Source organism: Zingiber officinale, chromosome 4B (genome assembly GCF_018446385.1).
Source record: "Zingiber officinale cultivar Zhangliang chromosome 4B, Zo_v1.1, whole genome shotgun sequence".
NCBI lineage: Eukaryota > Viridiplantae > Streptophyta > Magnoliopsida > Zingiberales > Zingiberaceae > Zingiber > Zingiber officinale.
The window spans coordinates 123,513,256-123,537,054 of NC_055993.1; the positions used below are offsets into that span (position 1 = coordinate 123,513,256).

Below are 23,799 nucleotides of genomic sequence, written 5' to 3' on the forward strand. Positions count from 1 at the left end.
ATTATTAATCAAATTTACTCTAATACTAATAAAAATTATTCTAACACGAATTAAAATTACTCGTTAAAACTACTTTAAAACTGATTAAAATTACTATAATTTAAAATATTTTTGATCAAAATTATTCATAACATTGTTAAAATTGCTCTAATTCACTATTATAGTACTTTTGGCCTAAATCATTAAATATAAAACAATTTTAACAAAAATTATTTCAAATAATTTTAACTAAAACCATTCTAATATTAATTAAAATTTCTCTAATATTAATCAAAGCTACTTCACACATTATTTAAATTTCCAACATACAGATTCTTTTAACTTTAAAATATTCTTTTGATTCTTTTGATTACCCTTTAAAATGATAATAAAAACAAAAGACATCCTTTTAAATGATAATAAATAGTAAATCTATTTCTTTTTAAAAAATTAATGTATTAAGAGATAAAACATCATATATAATACAAGTGATAAAAGGCTAAGCATGTTTGTTCTAGGGAGTGAACTAATTATTTCCCAAAAGCAACACCTTCGGGCAATATGAACGATGCGCAAAGCATCCATTTTCCGGGCGCAACAAGACGGACTCTGTGCATTTCTACATCGACAACTTCCTCACACAATGCGACATTAATCCTCTGCGAAAGAAAACCATTCGAGTTTTGATCAGCTTAAGAATGACAATAATAGTTGGGTTATTAGCCGACAATAGATAAATAGTCATGACAAGTATGACTCGACGATAATGATTAGTCTGCAGCAAGATGAACTGACCTCTTGAAAATCATACTCAGGGTTTTGTGCCTTTGAGAATCCGTAGACATGAATCTTTGGAAGAGTGCGAGCGGACCTAGGAGTGTTTCTGAATACTCCTCTAAATGCATCTGTTTGAGAGTAGAAATTCAAGCCATTAAGTCTATCAAACAACCAACAGATTGAGCTAAAATTGTGTTGTGTGCTTTGTTTCACTTCATTGTAGATTGCGATATAAAAATTAATATTCGGCGATACTTCAATATGCAAAATTCATGAGGCAGTGTTTTTGAAAACCGAACTGCACTGGACCGACAAGTTCAACAGATTAAACTGAGAACCAATATTATTTTACTCTTTGCCTTTTCACTCTAGTTTGGTTGTCAAAACATCCTTTCTAGTAGTTTATATCCAAACACAATTCTATATTCAGTCAAATTAGAATAGAAAGTGTGAAAATTGCAGTAATATGTTGAAGATTTGAAAAGAATACGAACGAACCTAGAAATTCGGTAGCATCATTTGGCAAATTCATAACCACTTGTGTAATAGAATCTCAGTTGAGTAGTGAACATTGCAGCAATGAACCTACGGCCTTCCATGTTAAAAACCTGAGATGTAAACAGTAACTGTATTAGTTGCCATTAAAATAACATTTGGAAAGTTAAACAATTGTCGCCGACATATAAACTACAAGAAAATCCAGAACACGTGAATGACAAACCAAAAAATGAGACCAAAAGAAGTCCGTAGTTATGCTAAACTGTCGAAGACTCACTATGTCAAGCATAACAATAACTTCAAATGTATAGAGAAACAGCTTCATCATACCTCTACTTTCCTCTCTAGCTTGTTGAGGACAATGTTTCTTTCAAGATATTCAACAGCATTGGGGTTTAGGTCATTGGCAAATACACACTTCACTTTCCTTGCTGCAGAAATGGCTATTGGACCAACACCATAGAATACGTCGCCTATTCATGATCATGTACAAACATGTTATTATGCTAGTATCAACTATTTCGATGTTAGCTTTCCTTGGTTGGCACCATGTTTGCACATCTAAAGAATTCACCAAATTTCATTCATTATAAAAAATATCATCTGTTTATGGTCAGTTGATACGAAGAAGCACATAATAGTGGCAGTGAATAATCATATATGAAGTCTATACAAACTGAGAAAGGGGCTTACATACGACATCAGATCTTTTGAAACTGCAGATAAGTCGTTGTCTCTCAGTTGCCAACTTAGAATTCCAATAACTGCAGTCAAAACAAAAAAGAAACATTATTTGAACTCGTAGTCTTCATATTGCAAACTAACAAGCTAATGATGCCATCTTCTAATGCTTTAATTGATGAAACAAACAAGTCAAAGTTGAAAATGAGAATCTCAATACACACACATCAGAAGGGAATGAGAATCCTACACTTTTCCGAGATCAACTTGAAAACAAATCCATTCTCCACCACAGTTGTTACAAGGGAATGATTGCCAACCAAGACTTCAAGTTGCATTGTCCTGTATTCATTTTGAATTGCATCCATCTTGTTAACCACTGTCTGTATTTTTGGCCTGTTCTTATCCAAGACTATCTGAACAATACGAGTACATCTAATATCAGGATAACACCCATAATTGAATATTAATTACAGAATCCGTGTTGAAGAAATTGACCTGTGCGATAAGTTTTCTAAAAGGTAAGTGTTCATCTCGCAAATTCAAGTGTGCAATATGGCCAATTGTTTCAAATCCAGTTGGAACAATCAAGCCCTCGGGTAGCAAGGCCTCGAGGAGCTGAAAAAACAGCTAGACCATCAATTTACAGAAAACTAAAAGCTATCACAAAAAGGTAAATGAAGAAATTAATAGGGCAATGAATATTGACATGTAGAAAAACATTGATTCACCTCACTCATTGACCAATAATCATAGAATAAGGTCAGCTGGCATTGAACAAGCTCAAATGACGAGGATCTACTGTGGAATGTGTTGCCATTTAATACAGCCTGAGGCAAAAAAAATTCAACGAGTTTTTTCAATCATCCTCCATCCAAATGCAATAAAAGAAACATGGATCCAAATAATTGAATGGCATTCAAACAAAGTGAATATGCAAATATTTCAAGCAATACAGAAATGAGTTCTCACACAAAGATTTCTTTTACGAAAAACTGGAAGCAACAAGCAAGTTAATTTTTATATATCTTTGCAACAGATGGTGCATCCCAACATCTTGAAATTCTTGCGATCTCAAAATTATCTTTCCTTCCACAGTACTTTGTCAATGTAAGTTATCCTTTGTTGTAGTATTCGCAAGATAAGAAGCATAATCATGCTATAGTATGAACAAATATGCAGAAATCGAGTGTCATATAAGCTGCACTAAAGAGTGCCCACTTGCTCTGAAGTCATTTTGATTTGTGTTTGCATGTCCCAAGTCCAAAAACTACAAGTTAAAGTTAGTTCATTCGACTTCATGTTACATTGGAAGCAATTCCTAAATGCAACAGGATCTTCTTCTTTGGATATCAATTCTTTCCTTTTGAATTAGATGTGGTGGAAATTATTCACTAGAAATCAAATAAGTAGTCTCCACTTACATATAGAAAAGATAAGAATACAAAGGATAATTCAATTGGCAAACTCAAATGGAGAACTCACAAAGGAATCATAGGCACCTTGATGGCCTCTGGGAGCTCACTCACACCTTTCTTTGCATGTTTCTCGTCCAATAGGAGCAGCCTGGTAGGACCTCTCCACCTTCGCCCTTTGAAGTCTTCGCCGAGCAAACCGCTTAAATCCCCCTCGTCTTTTTCTTCTCCGATCATCTTGACGACATAAAAATCATTCTTTTCTAAGTTCTTTCTCGCTAGATCACCCCCATCTTTGCTGTTCAATTTCTTCTTCTTCTTCTTTGGCCGCGACAGCTTCGCCAGATTCCTAAACTTAGGAAACCCACTGCAATTGAATTCCTTCGCGAGTTTTTCCCTATACAGCACTGGACTCAGCGCCGCCGTCTCGACGTCAGCCCTCCCATCAACCCTGGCCGCGAGCGAGTCGAGCCTAGCCCCGCCATCCCCTTCGCCCTCTCGGAGCAGTCTTCGGATCTCACGGTCCAGATCGTCGCCGGGTACCCTGGCGATGTTGCGGACACGGGGCCAGTTGAGGAGGTGCCCGCGGAGGTGGCTCTCGAGGGCAGCGCACTCCTCCACGGGAACCCGGAGGGCGGCGACATCGAAGACGCGGCAAAACTTTGCCTTTTCGATAACGCCACCGTCGCCGTCCTCACTGGAGTGATTCAAAGCGAGAGGTAGCGATTCCGGGAGGTGACCACGGCGGAGGGATGGTCCAAAGTGGAAGGAGGAAGGGGGTCGGTAGTCATCCGCGGCTATGGATAGCACTGCGTTCAATGAGGAGGAGGGGGGAGAAGAATTTGGAGAGGCGTCGGCGAGGGGAGGCTGCGGCGACGACGGAGAGTGAGAGGGAGATGTAGAAGGGGAAGGGCAAGGGCTTGTAGGTGCGCAGAGCAGCGAGAGAGCAGCAGCACATACGCTTCTTCATCATATGGAAGGGTAGCGCCGCTCCTCAAGTGGACTGTTTATGTGATTGTTACAATGTCACACTGAACTACTGAAGTTGCCTATTGCAAATAATTCGGAGCTTCCGGCAAGAGATCCGGTAAGAAATGGTATCAGCTACCGGACAATCTCACATCTTATCGGATCCAATATCTAAATCCGCACGGATCTGCCTAAACTACTTCACTTTATTAATTCGAGATCCTTAAATGACCATAATAGCCCTATTACAACCCACAAATTTCACTTATAAATGCCTTGTGGCTCCGTAAATACCGAGTCATTTCGAGGGCAATAAAAATCCATGTCGACACCTATAATTTTCTCGGCCATCCAGCTCTCTCTCTCCCTCATCGCAACAAAACCCTCGTCGCTGGAACGAGCTTTGGGCGACCCCCTCTCTCAGCTTCCACAAAGCTAGATTTTGATTCATTCTGGTCTCATGGATCTAGGTGGAGAGGTTGTCTCGATGGCGGCGCCGATTTTCGCAGAGGCGAGCTTGTCGAGCTGGTGGGACCAGATCAACGAGTCGCCGAAGTGGCAGGACGGAGTGTTCTATTTCCTCTGCGCTGCCTACGCCCTCGTCTCATCCGTCGCGCTGGTTACTATCCCTTCCCCCTCTCTCTTTCTTCCGCGTCTCTTTACCTTTTCCTAGTAAAAGTTGGTAATTTGTCGCTGGTAAGCTGCATCTTCGCTGTCTTTCCACGTTTTAAGGTTAGTTAATACATCTCACATCTGGATATTTTTATATGAGTTTGGTGTTGAGTTTTAGAAACCAAAAGTATGATTGCTGAAAATAATTAATTTGTGTTAAAATAATTAATTTGTGTTCAATTAGTTTGACCTTAGCATTGATATGTTTCGTTGCTTGTGTTTGCATATATTATGCTTGTTAAGGGTATTTGAGATGTTTCAATAATGGTAGAAGAATTGGCTTTTAATATTCCTCTATCCACCTGGGCTGATACTAGATTACAGGAAAGAAGTAGACACAGGAATGATTATTGGCTCATTTGTTGTGTAAAATGTTTTCCTGTATATATTTTTCGGATTGCCTAATGTTTGAGAATGTAAAATCGTGGTTAATGGAAAATATAGGCATTGTGGTGGAAAATAACTTGCCCTCAAAATGAGCAAAAGTCATTTTCCTCCACTTGTTCATGAGCCTACTGCCTTTGCCAGCGAGCCCATCCTCCCTCCCCCTGCTCTTGTTAGCAAGCTCCCCCATGGGTTGAAGAAGGGGGAATTTATTTTGCCTCACCATGCATCAAGGAGGATCCCTCTTCTCTAAAAAAAAAATCCATGGAGAATGCTTTAGATAATAAAACATTTCTATGCAAAACAAATTGACCAAAGTTTCTTATTTTTTTTACTTCAGAGAATTAGATGGATTTTGTGAACTTCTGGAATTATGGAATCTATCATTGTTAGAAGTGTTAATAAGCACCTTCTGAGTGGACAACTGCTAGTTAATTGAGGTCAATGACCTGATTGTTTATTAACTTGTGTTTTTTGTGGTTTCCATTAGCATTTTTCTTTCAGTTGCCTTTAAATAAGTTTTTCCCTCTCCAAAATAACTGTTATGAGATCAATTTTGTTCAAGATTCTAAACAAAAATTTGCTTCAGCTTCATTTTTATGCTGGAAAACTGATTTCATAAAGTTGTTTCATTTTCAGGTTCAATTGATTAGAATCCAACTACGTGTGCCCCAGTATGGTTGGACAACATAGAAGGTTTTCCATTTTATGAATTTTATTGTGAATGGAGGTGAGTACTACAACATGATCATTTTAACATTAAAGCCATTGTATAAGTGCTCATACATTAATCCTTCTACAGTACGTGCAGTTGAGTTTGGATTTCATACTCGAGTATTTCTCTTCAGGCCCAAGGTAAATGAATTGAAAAATAATATTTTTTAATCAGCAAAAGGCAAGTGATAATCAAATTTTTTGAATCACTCACATTGAATCAAGGATGATCACCTATAACCATTGCTTTCGTAATAGAGCCTAATTGATCTAACCAATGATGTAAATATTAATTCAGCTACTAAGGTAGCTAGAAAGTATCATCGGTAACATCATATGCTAAGATGATATTAATTTGAATTCCAAACACTAGCTGTGATGTAAACCATTTATTACCTAAGAAAAATGTGGTCATGACATAATGATTTTGGAAAGTCTGTGGTCAAGGATTTTTGATATCTGAACATATAATTTATTCGGGTTGTTGTGCAAAAGGATGCCCACATATCTCTACAATAGCATGATATTGTCCACTTTGGGCCTAAGCCCTCGTGGCTTTGCTCTTGGACTTTATCCGAAAGGTCTCATACCAATAGAGATATCCTACATCCTTTTAAACCCATGATCTTTCCCAAATCTTTCTAATGTGGAACTTTGATTGTATCCCAACAATCCTCCCCTCAAACGAAGGACCATCATTACTCTAATGGTCTTGGTCTCCTCGCGAACATCCAGTTATCCTGACTTGCTCTAAGCTTCCCCGCAAGCATCTGGATCCGGTCACTCTTGACTTGCTTTGGGTCTACCCGCGAGCATCCGATCAACCTGTTTCGGGCCTCCCCGCAAGCAACCGCATTTAGTTACTCTTGACCTACTCCGGGCCTCCCCACAAACATCTGGTCAACCTGACCTGCTCCGGGCCTCCCCGTGAACACCCGGTCATCTTGATCTGCTCCGAGCCTCCCCGCAAGCATCCGGTCAACCTGACCTATTCCGGGCCTCCCCGTGAACACCCGGTCAACTTGACCTACTCCGGGCCTATCCTCAACTTCGTTCAAGGTCACCCCACATGGCATCTAGTCTGGAGCATGACTCTGATACCATTTATTGTTGTTACCCTATTCATGTCGAGATTTGCTCCTACCACACTCTTAGTTGTTATTTACCACAAGTCCTTCTCCTTGAGGAATTTCATCGCTTTTTTTCTTCCTTTGGTGGAAATCTAGGAACACACCTGTGATCTCCTCCAATTTAAGAGTTTCCTTATCTCACATCAAAGTAGTAACCAAATTCTCATTCTAAGTCAAGCAGGAAGAAGGTGATCATATGCTATAAGTGTGGAGGCAAAGGTCATATGAAGAGAGATTGTCTAGAGATAAAGAAACATGTTGTAGAGAACAAAGGTAGTTCGGTAAAATCTGCAAACATAGTTGAAGAGGAAAATTCAGAGAGTGGTGATGGTGATATACTATCAGTTATGTCGAATTCAGAGCAACTGACAGATACATGAATCTTAGACTTTGCATGTTCATATCGCATGGCTTCAAACAAGGGAGTGATTTGACACCTTTAGAGCAGTGGATTCTGATTCAGTGTTGATGGAAAATGATGCGTCATGCAGAGTTATCAGCATAGGGAACGTTAGAATTAAGATGTTTAATGGTGTGATCAGAACCTTATATGATGTCAAATATATACTAGGGCTAAGGAAGAACTTGATCTCACTAGGACACTATACTATCAGTTATATCGAATTCAGAGCAACTGACGGATACATGAATCTTAGATTCTGCATGTTCATATCACATGACTCCAAACAAGGAGTGATTTGACACCTTTAGGGCAATGGATTCTGGTTCAGTATTGATGGAAAACGATGCGTCATGCAGAGTTGTCGGCATAGGGAACGTTAGAATTAAGATGTTTAATGGTGTGATCGGAATCCTATATGATGTCAAATATATACTAGAGCTAAGAAAGAACTTGATCTCACTAGGCACACTAGATGATATTAGTTGTAGGTATAAATCAGTAAACGGGGTAATAAAAGTCAGTAAAGGAGCTCTGACAGTAATGGAAGGACAAAAGTTACGAGAGAACATCTATACGGATAGGGCATATGCGGATAAGGACTACAATTGTAGGTGGAGACGCCTTGGTGGAGTCTGGATCAGACAGTACTGTCTGCATATGCGGATAAGGCATATCGGTGAATGTGGGATGCTAGAACTTCACAAGAGAGATTTGTTGAAAGGTGTCAAAACATGCAAGCTTGAATTCTGCAAATTCTGTGTTCTTGGGAAATAAAACAAAGTGAAATTCAAGACGGCAATAAACAAGACGGAGGGGATTCTGGATTACGTACATACGGATCGCTAGGGACCAGCCAGTGTAGCATCACATGGATGACACTTGTATTTTGTGAGTTTACTAATGATTACTCACGAAAAGTCTGGGTATACTTTATGCGTCACAAGTCAGAAATTTTTACAAAGTTTAAATTGTGGAAAATTGAAGTGGAGAACCAGACCAGAAGGAAGATCAAATGTCTTAGGTCAGATAAAGGGACTAAGTTCACAGATTCAAAGTTTCAGGAATTTTGTGAGACATGGGATAATGAGGCATTTTTCGATTTGCAGGACACCTTAGCAGAACGGGGTAGTGGAAAGGTTGAATAAGACAATCATTGAGAAGGCAAGATGTCTCAGGTTGAATGCAGGACTAGTAAAGAATTTATGGGTGGAAGCGGTTAACATGGCATGTTATCTCATTAATAGATCACCAAGGGTAGCACTAGAAGGCAAAGTATCAAAGGAAGTATGGACTTGAAATCTAGTAGATTACTCTCATCTTCAAGTTTTTGGATGTCTAGCCTACATGCACATATCTAGTGAGGAAAGATCAAAGCTAGATGTGAAGTCAAAGCAGTGCATTTTTCTAGGGTATCAGAAAAGAGTTAAAGACTTTAAGTTTTGGGATCATAAGGCAAACAAGGTGGTAATTATTAGAGATGTAGTGTTTGACGAGAAGGTTATGCTACAGCGTGCTCAGGAAGAATGAAAGGAAACACTACAAAGCAACATAGAGAAAGATGTTGTGCAGGTGGAGCTAAAGACACATGACTCCGATGATTCTAGCTTAGAGCACACGAAGCATCACACTATAACTGGTGGTAGAACAAAACGAGTCGTAAAACCACCCACCTGATACGGATTCAAAAACTTGGTATCTTATGCACTTATCACTAGGTGCGGAGACCCTAATTCTTTTCAAGAGGCGATACATAGCTCTGAGAAGGACAAGTGGACGGGTACTATGGCAGAGGAGATGGAGTCGTCGCTTAAGAACCAAACGTGAGATCTAGTGGAACTTCCTAAAGGAAAGAAAGTTGTAGGGTGTAAGTGGATATTCAAGAAGAAAGAAGCAAATATCAGAAGGAGAAGAAGTGAAGTTCAAGACTTGGTTGGTAGCAAAGGGGTATTCACAGAGAAAGAGAATTGATTATGAAAAAATTCTCTCCAGTAATAAGACATACGTTAATTAGAGTAATGCTGACTTTGGTAGTATATCACGATTTGCAGCCAAAGCAAATGGATGTGAAGACAGAATTTCTTCATAGAAATTTAGAAGAGCGGATTTTTATGTCACAACATGAGGGATTTATTCAACCTAGACATGAGCGGTTGATTTGCAAGTTGAAGAAATCGCTCTATGGATTGAAACAATGTTCTAGGCAATGATACAAACATTTTGATGCATACATGATTCAAAACGGATATAGAAGATGTAAGTGTGATTGCTGCATTTATGTGAAGAACCTTGAAAATGAATCATTGGTTTTCTTACTACTCTACGTAGATAACATGCTCATTGTTGCGAAGAAGATGAAAGAGGTCGACAAATTGAAGAGACTACTAATCAATGAATTTGATATGAAAGATTTGGGAGAGGCTAAAAAGATTCTTGGGATGGAAATTCACAGAGAGAACTGTAGGGAGATTATGGTTGTCTCAACGTAGCTATGTGGAGAAGTTGATGGATAGGTTTAACATGAAGAATGCAAAGTCGGTGAGTACATCGCTTGCGCACCACTTCAAGGTATACGGTACACAGTGTCCAAAGACAAATGACAAGATCTAAGAGATGTCAAAGGTTCCTTATGCCAATATAGTTGGTTGTTTGATGTATGTCATGGTTTGCACAAGACTAGATTTGGCGCAAGCAGTTAGTATGGTAAGCAAGTTTCTCTCAAATTTTGGTCGATCGCATTGAGATGCAGTGAAATAGATTTTCAGATACTTGAAAAATATAACTAATTATAGCATCATGTTCAGTAGACAATCGGAAGATCTTTCGATTGTTGGGTACATAGATGCAGACTATGCAGGAGATTTAGATGACAAGAGGTCCACTACAGAATATGTGTTCACTGTGGCAAGAGGACCTATTTGTTGGAAATCTACAATACAATCTATTGTTGCATTGTCTACTACAGAGTCATACATAGATGCAGCTGAAGCAGCGAAGGAAGCTTAATGGCTTACAGGGTTAGTCAGAGAACTAGGTGTTCAACAAGATGGAGTCAAGTTGTTATGCGATAGTCAGAGTGCTATCTATTTGACGAAGAATCAGGTGTATCATGCAAGAACCAAGCACATTGTTGTGAGGTTTCACAAGATCAGAGAGTTGATTGCTTTCGGGGAAATTTAACTTGAGAAAGTTCAGATACTCGTGTTGTGAGGTTTCACATTGTTGTGAGGTTTCACAAGATCTAGATGGAGTTTTGTTCAGATACTCGTGTTCTTCGAATGGATGAATATTCGCCAAGGTGAAGATTGTTAATGGGTGACTCATATTTAGATGAAGGTTAATGCGAGGGATGTCGAAAAAAAATCTGTTAAAATTTTTCATAATAAAATTCTGTTACGATTTTATATAACAAAATTCTGTTACATTTTTTCATAACAGAATTCTATTGTGATTTTTCATAACAAATTTTGTTACGATTTTAGCGAGTTTAGGGTTTATGTACTATTTATAAGCATCATTGTAAATCTATTGTGCAATCATGACAATCATTGAATGTGATTCTCTTGAGAAGAGAGAATTCTAATAAAGTTTCGGTCATTTTTGTGGAGTAGGCACATCGTCGAACGGTAACTCTTCTTCTTCCTCTTCTTCTTGCGCAACAATTGGTATCAAAGCTATTGGTATCAGAGCTATGGTCCAGACCAGATCTCCTCTAATTTAAGAGTTTTCTTATCTCACATTAAAGTAGTAACCAAATTCTCGTATGTAGTAGATAAAGGTAGAGAATTCAACAACATTAGCGCCTTGTCTTCATCTTCGATCTTCACATCAACCCGCTTCGTATCACTCATAATCTGGTTGAATACATTGATGTGCTGGCTTAAATTGGTTCCTTCTGTCATGGTCTTCACCCAAACCTGATGAAAATAATTGGATCGCTTCTTATAGATTCGCTGAGAATGATTCTGATCTAGTTCATGGCCTATTAGAATTAAAAGGCGCTCTGTTGAGATCCTCACGAACAGAAAAAGATTACAGTCAATTTGATAATAATCGAGTGGCATTACTTCTTCGGTCCGAATCAAGGAATCAGTTAGATATGATTCAAAACTATGAAAAATATGAATCACAATTTGAAGAAGAGGAAGAGGACATCGACCCGCAACAAATGGAGGAGGATTTATTCGATCACATAGTTTGGGCTCCTAGAATATGGCGTCCTTGGACCAATCTATTTGATTGTATTGAAAGACCCATTGATTTGGGTTTTCCCTATCGAGCCAGATCATTTCAGAGCAAGTGGAGCATTTACCATGAAGTGGATGAGCTTCAAGAACATGAGAAGAAGTTCTTGCAGAGGGGAACCATGCAGTACCGGACATCAGATAGATTTTCCAAAGAACAAGGCTTTTTTGAATAAGGCAATTCATTTGGGACCCTGTAGATCCATTCTTTTTCCTATTCAAAGATCAGTCCTTTGTCTCTGTGTTTTCACGTCAAGAATTCTTTACATATGAAAAGATGTCAAAGGTGCTTATTACTTTCCAAACGGATTCTCCTACATCTATGTTGACACGCTAGTTCATCGGGAATAGGCAAGAAAAGTACTACGAATTGTTGATTTATTGCTAGAAATGGCTTAGAAGCAAGAGTTTATTATCTAATGGATCTTTCCGTTCTAATATTCTATCCGAGAGTTATTAGTATTTATCAAATCTCTTGCTATCTAAGGGAATACTATTATATCAAATGACAAAAATAGTGTTGAGAAGGGGATGACTTTTTCCGGATAAAATGAAACATTTGATTTATGTAACAGGAGAAAGATTTCTCATTCCTTAGCTGTAAAGATATGTGACCATAAAAAAGGGATTAAGTGGAGCAGGATTGGTCGGGTGGTAGAGTCGTGGAAACACTTTTTATTCCATATTTTGCACCTTAGCTCCATGGAACAATATGCTACTGTTGAAACATGGAAGAATTGAAATCTTAGATCAAAACACTATGTATGGATGATATGAACTGCCTAAACAAGAATTCTTGAACGGTGAACAACCGGAGTCTATTACTCACTATATCAAATAATTTCCATTAATGAAACCATGGAAATCCATCGGAAAATAAAAAATGCGCATGTCCGATGAAATACTTGTTGCTTTCTACTCTAATAATGAATCATTGGTTTAACTGAATAACTAAAGAAAATAGATAGATCTTTTTATTCGTCTCAGGTTAGGAATCTTCTCAATCGGAGGATCCCTCATATGGATAATAAATATTCTTGTTTTGTTCTGAAGCAAAGATATCCATGGAGGTTGATACGTCCTATTCAGATATTCACGACCAAGAGGTATTGGATTCTCTTTCGGATAGGCCTTGAAAAGAAAAGAAAGGTTGGAATACCAAAGTCACTGAATGGGTAAGTCGCTAATCCATAAAATGGACTATGTCAAGTACTTTATCTACTGGGTTATGGGTACTGGTGGGTATTTTATTAGAGGTTTTTATCAATCTACCCTTGTGTGATTCCTCGTGAATCATATTCTCAGGGGTGGGTGCAGGGTGGACGATTTCTAAACGGACTCCTCATTCATTAGATGAAGATCACTAAAATTTCGTGATTCAATTGTTAACGGGTGGCCCAGAGCAGGTCAGGTTGACCGAATGCTTGTGGGGAGGCCCAGAGCAGGTCAAAAGTGATCGAGTGTTTGCAAGGAGGCCCGGAGCAGGTCAGGGTGACTAGATGCTTGCAGGGAGACCCGAAGCAGGTCAAGAGTGATCAGACATGAATGCTTGCAGGGAGGCCCGGAACGCGTCAGGGTGACCGAATGCTCGCAGGGAGGCCCGAAGTGGATCAAGAGTGACGGGATCCAGATGCTTGTGGGGAGGCCCGAAATAGGTCAGGGTGACTGGATGCTCGCAGGGGCCCGGACCATGAGAGTAATGGTAGTCTTTCGTTTAAGAGGAGGATTGTTGGGATCAATTAAAGTCTCCTCAAAAGGCCTCATACCAATGGAGATATCCTACATCCTTTTAAATTCATGATCTTTACCAAATCCTTCCAATGTGAGACTTTGATTAAATCCCAACCATTCTCCCCTTAAACGAAGGATCACTATTACTCTCATGGTATGGCCCCCCGCGAGTATCCAGTCACCCTGACCTATTTCGGGCCTCTCCACAAGCATCTGGATCCGGTCACTCATGATCTGCTTCAGGCCTCCCCGCGAGCATTCGATCACCGTGACTAGTTCCAGACCTCCCCGCAAGCATCCACGTCCGGTCACTCTTAACCTGCTCCATCTATAATTGTAGGTGGAGTCACCTCGGTGGAGTTTGAATTAGACAGTACTATTTTGTGGCATATGCGGCTAGGGCATATAGGTGAACGTGGAATGCTAGAACTTCATAAGAGATATTTGTTGAAGGGTGTCAAGACGTGCCAGTTTGAATTATGCAAATTCTTAGAAAATAGAGCAAAGTGCAATTCATGACGGCAATAAACAAGACGGATGAGATTTTGAACTACGTACATATGGATCTCTGGAACCAGCAAGTATAGCATCACCTGGAGGGCACTTGTATTTTGTGAGTTTTACTGATAATTACTCACGAAAGGTTTGAGTATAATTTATACGTCACAAATTGGAAACTTTTACAAATTTAAATTGTGGAAAACTAAAGTGGAGAACCAAACCGGTAGGAAGATCAAATGCCTTAGGTCAGATAATGGGACTGAGTACACAGATTCAAAGTTTCAGGAATTTTGTGAGCAGCATAGGATAATGAAGCATTTCTCGGTTCACATGACACCTCGGCAGAATAGGGCAACGGAAAGGTTGAACAGGACAATTATTAAGAAGGCAAGATGTCTCATGTTGAATGTGGGGCTAGCAAAGAATTTCTGGGCTGAAGCGATTAACATGGCATGGTATCTCATTAATAGATCATCAAGGGCAGTACTAGAAGGCAAAGTATTAGAGAAAGTATGGACAGGAAATCCAATAGATTACTCTCATCTTCGAGTTTCTGGATGTCTAGCCTATATGCACATATTTAGTGAGGAAAGATCAAAGCTGAATACGAAGTTAAAGCAGTGTATTTTTTTAGGGTATCAAAAAAGAGGTAAAGGCTTCAAGCTTTGGGATCTTAAGGCAAACAAGGTAGTGATCAGTAGAGATATGGTGTTTGACAAGAAGGCTATGCTACAGCATACTTAGGAAGAAGAAAAGGAAACACCACAAAGCAACATTGAGAAAGATGTTGTACAAGTGGAGTTAAAGACTCATGACTCCGATGATTCTAGCTTAGAGCACACAGAGCATCACATTATAACTGGTGGCAAAACGAGATGAGTCGTAAAACTACTCACAAGATACGGATTTGAAGACTTGGTAACTTATGCACTTATCACTAGTTGCGGAGACCCTACGTCTTTTCAGGAGGCAATACATAGCTCTGAGAAGGACAAGTGGATGAGTGTTATAGCAGAGGAAATAGAGTCGTTACATAAGAACCAAACGTGGGATTTAGTGGAACTTCCTGAAGGAAAGAAAGCTATAGGACGCAAGTGGATATTTAAGAAAAAAGAAGCAATGCCAGAGGGAGAAGAAGTGAAGTTCAAGGTTCGGTTGGTAGCAAAGGGGTATTCACAAAGAAAGGGGATTGACTATGAAGAAATTTTCGCACCAGTAGTAAGACATACCTTAATTAGAGCGGTGTTGGCTTTGGTGGCACATCACGATTTATAGCTGGAGCAAATGGATGTGAAGACAGTATTTCTTCATGGAAATTTGGAGAAGCAGATTTTGATGTCACAACCTGAGGGATTTAGTTAGCCCAAACAAGAGTGGTTGGTTTGTAAGTTGAAGAAATCGCTTTATGGATTGAAACAATCTCCTAGACAATGGTACAAAAATTTTGATTCATAAATGATTCAAAACAGATATAGGAGATGTGAGTATGATTGCTGCATATATGTGAAGAGCCTTGAAGATGAATCACTGGTTTTCTTACTACTATACATAGATGACGTACTCATTTTGAGAAGAAGATGAAAGAGGTCGACAAATTGAAGAGACTATTGAGCAAGGAATTTGACATGAAAGATTTGGGAGAGGCTAAGAAGATTCTTATGATGTAGATTCACAGAGATAGAGCTGCAGGGGAAATTATGGTTGTCTCAACGTAGCTATGTGGAGAAGGTGTTGAATAGGTTTAATATGAAGAATGCAAAGTCGGTGAGCACACCCCTAGCGCATCACTTCAAGTTATCCAGTACATAGTGTACGGATGAAGAGATCCAAGAGATGTCAAAGGTTCCTTATACTAGTGCAGTTGATTGTGTAGGATCGAAAAGAATTTAGATATCTCCACAATTGCATGATATTGTCCACTTTGGGCCTAAGCCCCTCATGGTTTTGCTCTTGGGCTCTCCCCAAAAGGCCTCATGCCAATGGAGATATCTTTTTCTCTTATAAACCCATGATCTTTCCCATGTGTTTCCAATATTGGACTATGTTTGCAACCTTGCAACCCCAACAATCCCCCCCTCAAACAAAGGACCATAGGCTTTCCACGTTCGATCCTCGACCCACCAGGTCTTCCTGCCCCTCGATCCACCCGACCTACTAGAACTTCCTTGCCTAGTCGCAACTAGAACTTCCTGCCTGGTGTCTGGTCCTCTTGATCCGAACATAGGAGCCCCCACTTTCTTTGTTCGAGGTCAATATTGTACTCACATGGCTCAATCAGACCATAGCTCTTGTGCACAGTCGGCGGTTAAACCTTCTGGCAGTCCGGGCTCTGATACCAATTGTAGGATCGAAAAGAATTTAGATATCTCCGCAATTGCATGATATTGTCCACTTTGGGCCTAAGCCCTCATGGTTTTGCTCTTGGGCTCTCCCCAAAAGGCCTCATGCCAATGGAGATATCTTTTTCTCTTATAAACCCATGATCTTTCCCATGTGTTTCCAATATGGGACTATGTTTGCAACCTTGCAACCCCAACAGATTGTCTGATGTATGTGTTTGCACGAGACCAGATTTGGCGCAAGCAGTTAGTATGGTGAGCAAGTTTCTCTCAAATCTTGGTCAACCACATTGAGATGCAGTGAAGTGAATTTTCAGATACTTAAGAAATACAACTTATTATGACATCTTGTTCAATAGACAATCAGAAGATCATCAGTTGTTGGGTACGTAGATGCAGACTATGCAGGAGATTTAGATGATAAGAGGTCTACTACAGGATACGTGTTCACTTTGGTAGGAGAACCTATTTGTTAGAAATCTATAATACAATATATTGTTGCATTGTCTACTACGGAATCAAAAGTACATGGCAACAGCTGAAGCAGCCAAGGAAGCTTTATGCCTTACAGGGTTGGTCAAAGAATTGGGTGTTCAACAAGGTGGAGTGAAGTTATGTGATAGTTAGAGTGCTATCTATTTGGCGAAGAATCAGGTGTATCATGCGAGAACCAAACACATTGATGTAAGGTTTCACAATATCAGAGAGTTGATTGCTTCAGGAAAAATTCAACTTGAGAAGGTTCACACTGCAAATAATGCTGCAGACATGCTGACAAAGCCAATGACCAGAGAAGTTCAAGCATTACTTAAACTTAATCCATATCTCTAAATGCTAAAGGAAGCCCAGATCCAGAGATCTAGGTGGAGTTTTGTTCAAATACTCGGGTTCTTCGAATGGGTGAATATTCGTCAAGGTGGAGATTATTGACGGGTAGCTCATATTTCGATGAAGGCCAATGCGATAAATGTCATGGAAGAAAAATTTATTAAGATTTTTCATAATAAAATTTTGTTACGATTTTATATAACAAAATTATGTTACAGTTCTTCATAACAAAATTCTTTTGATCATATGGCATCTAGTCTAGACCATAGTTCTGCTACCATTTGTTGTGCAAAAGGATGTCCACATATCTCCACAATGGCATGATATTGTCCACTTTGGGCCTAAGCCCTCATGACTTTGCTCTTGGGTTCTATCCAAATGGTCTAATACCAATGGAGATATTCTATATCCTTTTAAACTCATGATTGTTTCCAATTCTTTCTAATGTGAAACTTTGATTGAATCCCAACGGGGTAAAATTGAATAATTATCTATTCACTATCACATCCCACATCTCACATCTCACATCTCACATCTCACAGGTATGTTTTCTTCATCAGTTCATAGTTGTTTCTTGACTAAGTGATATATAAAAACCACAGGTAATATTAATGAGATACAAAAGAGAAAAACAGTCACTTTCAAATCCATTTGAATAAGTTGTTTTTTCCCCTCGTTTTTCACAAATATTATACAATCTAACTATTATTAATTTTTTTTTACTTTGGCTAGCAATCAATTTAGTCATTTTCTTCTTCATCCAGGTATATTCTATAGCTCTACTAGATTTTCCTGGTTTATTGTTCTTCTCTACGTACACACTGCTTGTACTGTTCTGGGCAGAAATATACCATCAGGCAAGTTAGAGGACCACTTCCATTATCTGCATTAAAATGCATTTTCATAGACGCAGTCAAAACCATAAGATTTTATTTTCTTGGAATTTCAGGCAAAAAATCTTCCAACGGACAAACTAAGGACTGTGTACATTTGCATCAATACTGCCATCTATGTTATTCAGGTCTGCCTTATCCTTCATTCAGTTAATTCCTTTATTTGGCTCTTCAATTGATAAATCTTCTGTTGCATCAGGCGTTTCACACACAAAATGTTTTCTTTGTCTTGTTGTTTTGGTCTATAGCTTCTATTTATTATTAAGTTAACTGAGGAGAACTATAGAGAAAAGTTTACTGATTTCAAAAATGTTATGATAGAGTGTGTAGACAATTATTCTGTTGAGTTTTAGAGAAGAAAAAAATACAGTAATTATATTAATGTGATAATATGATAATGTAGTTAGTAGAGTTCAATCTTTTGAGAGTGTAAGAATTGATCTTTACATCAAAAGGGAACTCTCTGTTTATGTTTTTTTAAACATTCGTACTGGTTGAATTTAGTGGATGGTGTAAAGGATAGAGGGAGATTAAAGTAAACATAGTGTATATAATATTAAATAATTTGAATACTAGTAGTGATATTATCTAGCATAGAATTCGTGGGAGGGATGAGATGATAGAATCAATCATCTTTTATGATTCAGAATGATGGATAATTAGGAAATAACACATAAAAAGTTTAGTATAGGAAAAATGAACATGCTAAGATTAGTTTGTGTGATTACTAGAAAAGATAAAATGAAGAGGTTAGTAAAAAAGAAATATGAAAATAGTTATCCATGACTAGTTAGGTGTATCTTTAAACAGTGTGTTAAAATCAGGCCATATCAAACCTATTAGTTTAATCAATTGAATTGGGAATTAATGGTTTGATTCTTTAATATTATTTTTTAGTTGAACAGGGTTTGTTGACTATTTAAAAATCAAGATCCAATAGGGTGGCTGAATCATCTTGTCGGGATGTTTTTCAAAACAGTGCCTCTAGTAACAGAGTGAGTGAAAATTGGATAAAATTGTCATTGAATTCTATAATTGGATAAATTGAATCAATTAAAATTGAAGGCGTGAGGAAGATCAAGACTAAAGAAAACTGAGTTAATAAATTGATTGAGAGTTTTCAAAATACCATATTTTTCATTGGATAAGTTTTCATTGATTTCGCTTCAAGCAACATCATGGAAGTTAAGTGTCTCATGATAAGTAATAACTTAGACGCTGAATCAGATCAAAGTTATCATTGCAATGCAATTGTATATTCTGATTATCTACAATGGATTCAGGTCTGTATCTGGATATATTTGTTGGTAGATTACAGCAACATAGGAGATTTATTGGGGAAAATCTTTATAGCAGGTAGCTAGTCTATCATTCCTTTCTTTTTCCCATGATCATAAACTTACTTTTGTGCTCATGCTTTTGTAATTTCAGTTGTTTCATTCGTAGCTGCGCTTGGATTTGCCATCTACGGGGGCAGGTAATTGCTAATAATTGCATGACATCATGATAATCACAAGTAGCAATGTAGCATTATCTATGTTTGTTTTGTTGTCTTTTTCTGAATAGGTTGTTTTTCCTGCTTCGGCGATTCCCAATTGAATCAAAAGGGAGGAGGAAGAAACTTCATGAGGTATTTCATCAATACTGTTTCAGATGCAAAATATAGTACAAGTGGAATTAGGCATGATAGCTAACAACAGGAGCTCCTGATGCCTCCCTGTTACTTTTCCATGAAAGAAATTTTGTACTTAGCTTCAAATATTTCTACAAACATATGGCACTTTCTCAAAGGGCACCCCTAGAGTTTTTGAATGCCCAAAATGCGCTCCAAGGTTTCAACTTTCACAAACGACACACGTAATTCTCATTTTACCCCTCTTGCCAACCGAGTATTTTTTTTCTCTTTCCTCTCTCTTCGTGCATGTAATATCTTTCCCCTCCTTTGTTTCCTCTTAAATTAAATTATCTATTATCCTTTAAATTTATTTATTTTTAATTTTAATTTTAAATGTTAATAAAAAATATAAAGAAGGTTAATAATTTTTTTAAATATCTAATTATAAAAATAAAATGAATAACGAGAATTGATTTTATTAATAAAAATAATAAAAATAATAAAATAAAAAATTGCTTTGGTATTGGTTTTTAAAAATTAACATCAAGCTTAAATACCAACATTGTTGTGGTGTCAGTGTTGGTATTTAAAAACTAGAACCATAGCTCAAACATCAACACCACAACTTAAACACCAGCATCGCTGTAGTGGTGATTTTTTAAAAACAGTAAAGAAGGGCATATTTAAACTCCAGAACATTGCAGAAACACACATGAACTCTCTAAGTCCATCAATGGGTTTTGATCGAAGCTCATTGATGGACCTAGGGGATTTGAATTTTTGAAAAGTTGACATGTAATGAAAAAGGGTAGTGTAGTAAAAGTATTTATGGTGTCCATGTTTGATTCTGACATTCTTATGATAAGTTATGTGAATGTGTCAGTTGTTTTAAAGTCATAAATTTTGAAAACTTTTGATCATTGTTGTTAATGACTTCAAGCTGATATCTATGGGCACATATAAACTTCGGGGCACTTTAGAAACATGTAGCACTTGAAATGGGTCTGATTAAAGTTCTTTAGACTTGTCAATAAGTTTTAATTGAAACTTTTTGATGGACGTAGGAGATTTGAATTTCTTATAAGTTGGCAGGTAATGGAAGAAAATAGTGCAGTGAAGGTATTTATGTTGTTCATGTTTGGTTCTGACATCCTTACGATAAGTTATGTGTATGTGTCAAATACCTATTTTTGAAGGTCATAACTTTTAATTCAAGTATCAGAATGGTCTACATGCCAAATTGAACCTCGTTCAGAGATCTACACTTGTGTTTTGAGCCTAAAAAATTTTGTCATTGTTTTGGCAATGGGTACACATACGTAACTTATCGTAGGGATGTCAGAATTATGCATGGACACCATAAATACTTTCACTGTACCATCCTCTTTCATTACATGTCAACTTTTCAAAAATTCAAATCTCTTAAGTCCATCAATAGGTTTTTATCAAAATTTATTGATAGACAATTCCGATTTGACCATTCCAATTCCTGTGGGTTTCTACCATGTTTTAGAATTCAAATATGCTCTTGTTTACTATTTTAAAAATCAGTGTTTAAGTTGTGGTGCTGATGTTTAAGTTGTGGTACTGATTTTTAAACACGATCATGCTAGTGTTTAAAAACTAGTATCATAACATAATGATGTTGGTATTTAAGCTTTGGTGTTGGTTTTTAAAATTAGCACTAAAGTGATTTTTTATTTTATTTTTATTAATAAAATCAGTTCTCATTTTTAATTTTATTTTTTATTCTTTTATAATTAGATATTAAAAAATACAAAATATATTTTAAAATTTTTATTAAAGTTTTAAGATTAAAAAAAATAAATTTAGAGGATTATATTAAAGTTTACTTTAATTTAAGAAGAAAGAGGAAAAATATTACATGTAAGGAGAGAGAAGAGAAACGAGAAAAAGTCAACGGTTGGAAGGAAGGGTAAAATGGGAATTGGGTGCTCCGTTCGGGAAAAATTGAAACCTTGGTGTGCCTTTTGGCTCAGAAACTCTAGGCGCGTCCTTTGGGAAATTGCCGAGAAACATATGAAAAGTACTGCATTTTGTCAACCTTCATAATAAGAAAAACCAACTTATTTGCTAAAAGCATTTGCTGATTGTTATTATTCCACAAGACCATACAAAAGACTGAAGCTAAACAGTTGAACTCCTGGTTAGGATTAATATCCAGAAGATTTTGATTTTTTAAAAAAAAAAAAATTACTTTTTAATATGGATGTCCTGTATACCAGAAAATAATTACTTTTTAGTTTCTTTGTTGTTTTTGTGGGCACACTTTGGCTTATAACTTGATTTTATTGGTAACAAAAAATTGAAACCAAGCTTAAAATTTTCAAAATCAAATAAATCATTAACTGACAAAATAAAATATCCACCAGAAAATTAATTGAAAATTTTAGGTAACATTTTAGTGAAAATAACAATGATTCTTGTAATTTAAGGTTTATGCTAAACCATGAAAACAACATATCAGTAAGAATAGCAATAAGAAAACATAATGACATATTAAGTTATTTAAATTGTTCAATTTGGGTTTAGCCGTTTGCATATGTTAAAACTGAACCTAAATCAAAATTGATGTTTTGCCTTATTACAAACTAAAACCCAACCGATAACCAATATTTTTTGTTTGGGTTGATTTAGTTTGTTGGATTCAGATTTTAGGTGCTCACCCTAGTTTTTTGTTAACTATTTGAATAGGTTCAAGCAGTTAGCTTAACCATATTTCCAAAGTCAATTCGTGTTGTAGATCATTGATCATCAATGAAATGATAGCAATAACTTTTTTAGGAATTGAACTCCTTTGCTGGACACAAATTCGAGCAATTCATATCGGCATCAATAATGAACAGTTGATTGTGAGTAACTAGGTATATTCTTGGATCCCCCCCTAATCGGGAATGTGAAATCTGATGTAGGTGGGATATGTCACGGCCATATGCTTTGCATGCTTCCTTATACGATGCTTCGTGGTGAGTTGATCGATAAACTTTGGGCCTGTTTTGTTATGTTATCCTGAAAACACAGAACTGAATGCGATGTGCTGCTCTGAGTACCTCAATTGAAATTATGTATCCCTCTTTTCATTGTAGGTTGGATTGTCTGCATTCGACAGAGATGCCTCTCTTGAGGTTTTGGATCATCCTATTCTAGACCTTGTATACTACATGGTACGCTTAATACACGTTCATAAATTAGCTTATGACCATATGCATCTACTATGATTCTTTTTTCGACATGGTATGTTTAATATGCTAGTTTCATAAATTAGCTTATGATCATTTCCATCTAATACCATGATTCTTTCTTGACAGCTGACCGAAATACTCCCCTCGGCGCTTGTTCTTTACATACTCCGTAAGCTTCCTCCAAAGCGAGTATCAGCACAACACCACCCTATCCAATAGCGGGAACGAACACTATTTTGAGCTTGCATTGTGGCAACCAGACTCGAAATTTTGTTCAAAGGTTGCAGTAGCTAAAACTGTATGAGTAGCTATTCGTTGTGATCCCTCCTGTTGCTTACTCGTGGGAATCTAGTGACCCTAAGGATAGGAGGTCAGTTCAGTGCTTTGGAATGGAGTTGTGGGATCACACAAGCAACCAATTTGTTCAAGTGTTTGCTAAGATTGAAGGTTTGAGAAAATTATGTATTTTTAGAACAGAAGTTGAAGTGTATAAGAAGGATCACAATATTATTTTAGCATACTTTTACTAAAACAAAAGCTCCTCTCAAATATCTCTCATACTTCTTCTTAGGTTATGTCAAGGAAATAGACCAAGAGGGAGGGGTTTTTTTTTAAAACACGCGTCAATTGGAAATTAATCTGTCCTATTATAGTAAATATGTTATTATCCTTAACAAGTTGTTCAATCTAACAATTGAAATAATAAAAATATTATATGCTGTGGTACTTCATGAATCAGGTTTAAGTTGCTAAAAAATGCCACTTTTATATACATATATATATATATATTAAAATGCAAATATTGGTGTATAGATATTGGAAATAA

General features: G+C 37.3%; 2 pseudogenes; one reads left to right on the top strand and one right to left on the bottom strand.

Annotated features, from left to right (window-relative positions):
- Positions 1–393: 393 nt before the first annotated feature.
- LOC121978634 lies at positions 394–4,621 on the bottom strand (annotated as a pseudogene).
- Positions 4,622–4,677: 56 nt separating this feature from the next.
- Positions 4,678–23,522, top strand: LOC121976390 (annotated as a pseudogene).
- Positions 23,523–23,799: the final 277 nt, after the last annotated feature.